This window comes from Rutidosis leptorrhynchoides, chromosome 9, assembly GCF_046630445.1.
Source record: "Rutidosis leptorrhynchoides isolate AG116_Rl617_1_P2 chromosome 9, CSIRO_AGI_Rlap_v1, whole genome shotgun sequence".
NCBI classification, from domain to species: domain Eukaryota; kingdom Viridiplantae; phylum Streptophyta; class Magnoliopsida; order Asterales; family Asteraceae; genus Rutidosis; species Rutidosis leptorrhynchoides.
In genome coordinates this window covers 41,484,106-41,489,759 of record NC_092341.1, presented here as the reverse complement: position 1 = coordinate 41,489,759, position 5,654 = coordinate 41,484,106, and the positions used below count along the sequence as shown (strand labels likewise).

Below are 5,654 nucleotides of genomic sequence, written 5' to 3'. Positions count from 1 at the left end.
AGTGTCTTTAGGAGTCTGGCAGTGAAAATATCTTCGATTTTTAAGGTTGTTGTCGAATGAGAACTACAAAAGCAAGAAATTGGTACTACTAAAATCTTCTTGTTGTATGATGTACACACCTTGAATTACAAGCAAGCAGGCTACCATGTATTAAGCAATTAGTAATTTCAACAAACTCAAGTGAAAGTGGGTCAATTTGGGTTCAACATTTGTAACCATATACAATATTTTATATAAGTGATGGAATCTCAAACATGATATAATTATGAAACATAATGTGATTGTGCCATATCTAATTTTGGAAACTCTAGTTGTCCCACATCGGCTGGTTATTAGAACCAGGTATTGAAGATGGGTGTATATAATGAACCCAGCTGATGACATTAAAATTCGCGCAGCCATGCAATGAGCACAAACCGAACTATTCTTTCGCCTTTTACTAAAGAATACCGTGTACTCGTTGTTTAAAAATGTCATACGCTTATTTTTGGAGAGTTCTCTCTTTTGAGAGACCAATTAATTTAGTTTTCAAGTTTACTGTTTTTTTGGTCTTTTACAAGAATGCAGTTAAAAAAAGAGTCCTTGCTTCAAAAACTTTGTAGTCTGTAACAAGCTATTTATAAATATTATAACTTTTAACCCTTCAGCCATGTGCATTATGTTACGAGAATAAACATGTTATATACAGATTTAGTTATTCGTATGATTGTCCCAAAGACGGATATGATAAAAGGAAGTGACAACCGAGCCAAATCTAGTAGTCCGTATCTAATTACGAATAGATAGAACAAACTGAACTTACTTTTCGAGACCTCTAGATGTCTCTCAAAGCCATAATTCATGTCCAGAACATGTGTGGCTTCTTTACGTCTCCATTAACCATAGCCGATTTCCTTTACATGAACATGTGTGGCTACTTTACTACTCTATTCACCATAGCCGATTTCCTTGTGGATTTGGTTGTGAGTGCTTCCATAAAGGTTTAGCTCAAATTGAATGAAAATATGAAATACTCCAAGGAAGCAGCAGAGAACCAAAACAGTAAGAAAATGGATTATGGTGAAGAGAGGAGTGAAGAAGCTCGCATACGTTCGGACTAGGAACAATGACTCATAAGAGATCTTAAGTACCAAACATTACCAAAATGTAAATCAAGAAACTACAATTTCAGTGTTGTGAGGATAGATCCTTAGATTCCAAGATTGGTCTAAGATTCAACGCTATGTTCTTGCCTCTCTTCAGGATGCAGTGAAAATATCTTTGATTTCTAAGGTTTTTTTTTTATATGAAAGGATTGTTGTAAGGTTTTTTTTATTGTATCGATATTGGTCTTGCATTTCTTAGTAAACAATCATATATTCTTCATGGGATAAATATACACTTGATTGTGATAGGGAAGGTTTTGACATCATCGGCTTCAACATTCCGGTCCAGCTACCGGAGATGAAGATTTTGGGAGGGTGGTGAAGGTTGCCCGCGGGTCGATGGACGGCGTCAATCAGCAGCAAGGGGAAAAACCTACGAGGTGCCGGGAGCCGTATATAAAACCCTAATGATCGGATATTAAGCAATTGCAGAATGAACAAATAATATTGACCATATATGTACGTAACTTCGCAAACAAAATATTATATAGGTATATAGATTTAATACATTATGTTAACAACCCTTTTAAATATTGTGCTCAACTTAAACGAAAGATATAAGTTATTAACAGGGATTGAAACTCCGTTGCCATTCCTGTTAGGAAGAGAGGACCGCCTGGACGTTGGGAGATATAAATTTGATAGAAAATAACTCTATTACTCACAAGAATAGATTACACGAGTATTACAAAACTCAAAAAAAAAAAACTCTCAAACTCACACAAACTATCTAGGTTGTGATTACACTTCTCTGAGTGATTTTGAGATGATTTACAATGAAAGTTTGCATCTCTATTTATAGCAAAAATTCTATGGCGGTGAATGGTGTGAACGAGGAAGGTTGGCGGAAGTTGGCGGCCGTCATCGTGTTCAAGTTTGCCACTTCCATACGCGTTGTCAACGTCGGCAGCTTTGAACATCTAGATGATGGCTGGAACAGAGCCATCTAGATGACGGCTGGAAACCACTGTGTAGCGACCCCGACAAATCGTCAAATGACGGCGTCATCTACGTATGGTCCCATTACATGGTCGTAAGTCTTTATAACAAAGTTTGACCGAAAAGTATGTCGCATTCATTTCATAAATAAGGGTGTTTCAAAGTTTACAAAAGTAGTTTCCATAACAAGTACATAACAATGTTTAAAGTTTGTATGAAACACGTGCGACACGATTAAAAGTAGTCAAAAAGACGCTCCACGTATGCAAGTATACTCGACATCCAATGCAAGTATCAAAAGTATGAGCGGAAGCATATATCACCTAAGTTCAAGGACCTGAGAAAAACATAGAGAATCTGTCAACGAAAACGTTGGTGAAATCACAGGTTTAAATAAGTAAGTGAGTAAAAGTAAGTTGAACCACAAGATTTGCAACATCGATAAAGTCATAGTACATTCTAAAAGTTAATATTCACGAGCACTCAATTATCAAAGCTTAACATTCCGTCCGTTGAACCCCGTAATAATAGTGTTAGAACATACACTGTTTCCCGAAAATATATTTCACCCGTAGACGGTAGCGAACCGTCCGAAGTGAGGGTTTGTCAAACCCATATGGCCATATAACATAAGTTCTCGCTTACACCATCTGATGTAACTAATGATAATCGAATTGAGGATTTGTGTTCAAACTCGTATGTAGAATGTTTGTTTTCCCTGTACTTGTGTTCACGTAGTTTAAAAGAACGTTTATGTTTTCTCATCCCAAAAGTAAGTTCAAAAAGAGTAAAAGTGGGACTATGATCTCACCTTGTATGCACGAACAAAAAGTACTTCGACAAGTAACGTGTGCAAGGAACAATGCTATTCTTGACCTAAACAATTAGGTTGTATCAATATCGATAGTCACGAAAGGTCAAAGATGTTCAATTAGTCCTATGGCTCAATACGACTCGATTAATATAGCATGTGAAGCAAATTGTCAAGTTTCATGCACGTTACAAGTAGTTAAACATGTTAGAACGATTGTATAATTGTTTGGTTAAGTTTGACTAAAGTCAAACTTGGTCAAAGTCAAAGTCAACGGGGTCGGGTCGGGTGTCCGACAATTTTCTCATGATGATAAATCATATATGAGCATAATAGTCAAGTCTCATGGTAAACAGGATTATAGTTAAGCGGGAACATTTTGTGATATGAAAACAAAGACAAAAATGAGCTGGACCAAATGCGCGGCGCGCTGTGGGTTGCGCGGCGCGCACCCAAGTGTAAATCCTGGTCAGAAATTAACCAAGAAGGCAGACATCTGGGATTTTTAATTATGCGCGGCGCGCAGGTATGTGCGCGGCGCGCACTACCTGGGAAACATGTTGTTTGCAGAAAATTGGTCTAAGTCACGACCCAAAACACAATTTAACACATTTCATGCACCGAAAACATTTAAAACGCATATCATATATCATTAGAAAGGTAATTTGACAAGGAAGATAACTAAATGCATTTACTCAATCAAAACCAAACAAACTCATATCAAAATCACCATTAATGCTCACATTTATTACTTCCAAGTTCATAAATGCAATTTAATGATTCGGAAATTTAATACACCCATTTAATACGCCGTTGTGTAGATAATCACGCATACAATGTATCTAAACACTTACAAACAACATTACATGTCATTCAAAGCATTACAAAACCATTTCAAGTTCATGAAACCCTAACCCATATTCACCAAATTTCATAATCAAGTTTATGAACTAATCCATGTCAACCTACATACCAATTTGAAGCTAGTGATGTTAGGAACACAATTAAAACATGATCTTTCATCTTTAAACAACATATGAACACCTAAAACTCAAGATTAAGCAAGCATTCTTTCAATATGAATTAGTTACACCAAACTAGCAAGAACAAGCATACAAAACACATAATCATACTAGACTTGAGCCATAGACACTAATTAACAACCTTTTTAACTCAAAAACTCAAGAACACATAAAATTAGTGATTTTAGAAAGTTACCCAAATTTGATGAGATCGGTATGGAATCGAAGAGGAGATCACGAGGAGTTCAAATATGTAATTTGTTTGGCCCGAAGCTTGATCGATTTAATATGGATGATGAATTCTTGAATTGGATAATTGAAGGAAAATGAGAAAGTAGAGAAAGAAAAGATAAAATGAAAATGAAAATGAGAAGAGGTGGGGTTGACTAGTCACATGCTAGTCACCTCTTTAGTGTATTGGCGAAACTAGTCCCTCAAGTTGCAATCGGGTGCGTTAAATTACCTAAAACAAGATAATTGTAACGCGTATTAACGGGAGATGTTATAAACATATAACGGAACTTAAATAGTTAAACGGAAAAGTAAACGGAAAAAGGCGGGATGTTACATTACCTACACCTTAAAAGAAATTTCGTCCCGAAATTTAAGCAGGCGTAGTACTCGTTGTTTCCTCCTCGAAATCCGACGATTCCGGAACCGGGAATAGATGAGGGTGTTTCTTTCGCATTTGATCTTCCCTTTCCCAAGTAAACTCGGGTCCTCTTTTGGCGTTCCATCGGACCTTAACAATCGGGATCCGGCTTTGTTTCAATTCCTTCTCGACGTAGTCCACAATTTCAACCGGTTCCTCCACAAAATGGAGTTTGTCATTAATAGTAAGTTCCTCGAGAGGAACGACGATATCGGGCTCGGCAAGACATTTCTTCAAATTAGATACATGAAAAGTAGGATTGACGGAGCTTAGTTGAGGCGGAAGATCCAAACGATACGCAACGGTTCCAACACGCTCTAAGATTTCGAAAGGACCAACGTACCGCGGATTTAGTTTTCCACGTTTCCCAAAACGGATGACACCTTTCCAAGGTGCGACTTTTAACATGACGCGGTCACCGACTTGAAATTCGAGATCCTTGCGTCTTTTGTCGGTATAGCATTTTTGACGACTCCGGGCCGTCCGAAGCTTATCTCGGATTTGAAGAATCTTCTCGGTTGTTTCGTGAATGAGTTCGGGCCCGGAAATTTGCACGTCACCCACTTCGGCCCAACAAAGAGGAGAGCAACATTTTCGGCCATATAATGCTTCAAAAGGTGCGGCCTTAATACTCGCGTGATAACTATTGTTATATGAGAACTCGGCGAGAGGTAAGTACTTGTCCCAAGCTTTTCCAAAATCAACAACGCAAGCTCGTAACATATCCTCCAAGGTTTGTATCGTACGTTCACTTTGCCCATCGGTTTGAGGATGATATGCGGTACTCATGTCTAAACGCGTTCCCAACGCTTCTTGCAACGTACGCCAAAATCTAGAAACGAAACGGCCATCTCGGTCGGAGATAATCGATAAAGGTACGCCATGTCGGGCTACAATCTCCTTAATGTAAAGTCGTGCAAGTTTCTCCATTTTGTCGGTTTCTTTCATGGCGAGAAAGTGCGCGGATTTGGTGAGGCGATCGACAATTACCCAAATAGTATCATAACCGCCCGACGTTTTCGGTAATTTGGTGATAAAATCCATCGTGATCCTTTCCCACTTCCATTGCGGGATCTCGGGTTGTT

At 38.2% G+C, this 5,654-nt stretch overlaps 1 non-coding gene across 1 annotated transcript; it reads left to right on the top strand.

Annotated features, from left to right (window-relative positions):
• Nucleotides 1–396: 396 nt before the first annotated feature.
• Nucleotides 397–513, top strand: LOC139869652 (U5 spliceosomal RNA). Its single transcript, XR_011766239.1, has one exon. It is a non-coding gene; the product is annotated as a U5 spliceosomal RNA (small nuclear RNA).
• Nucleotides 514–5,654: the final 5,141 nt, after the last annotated feature.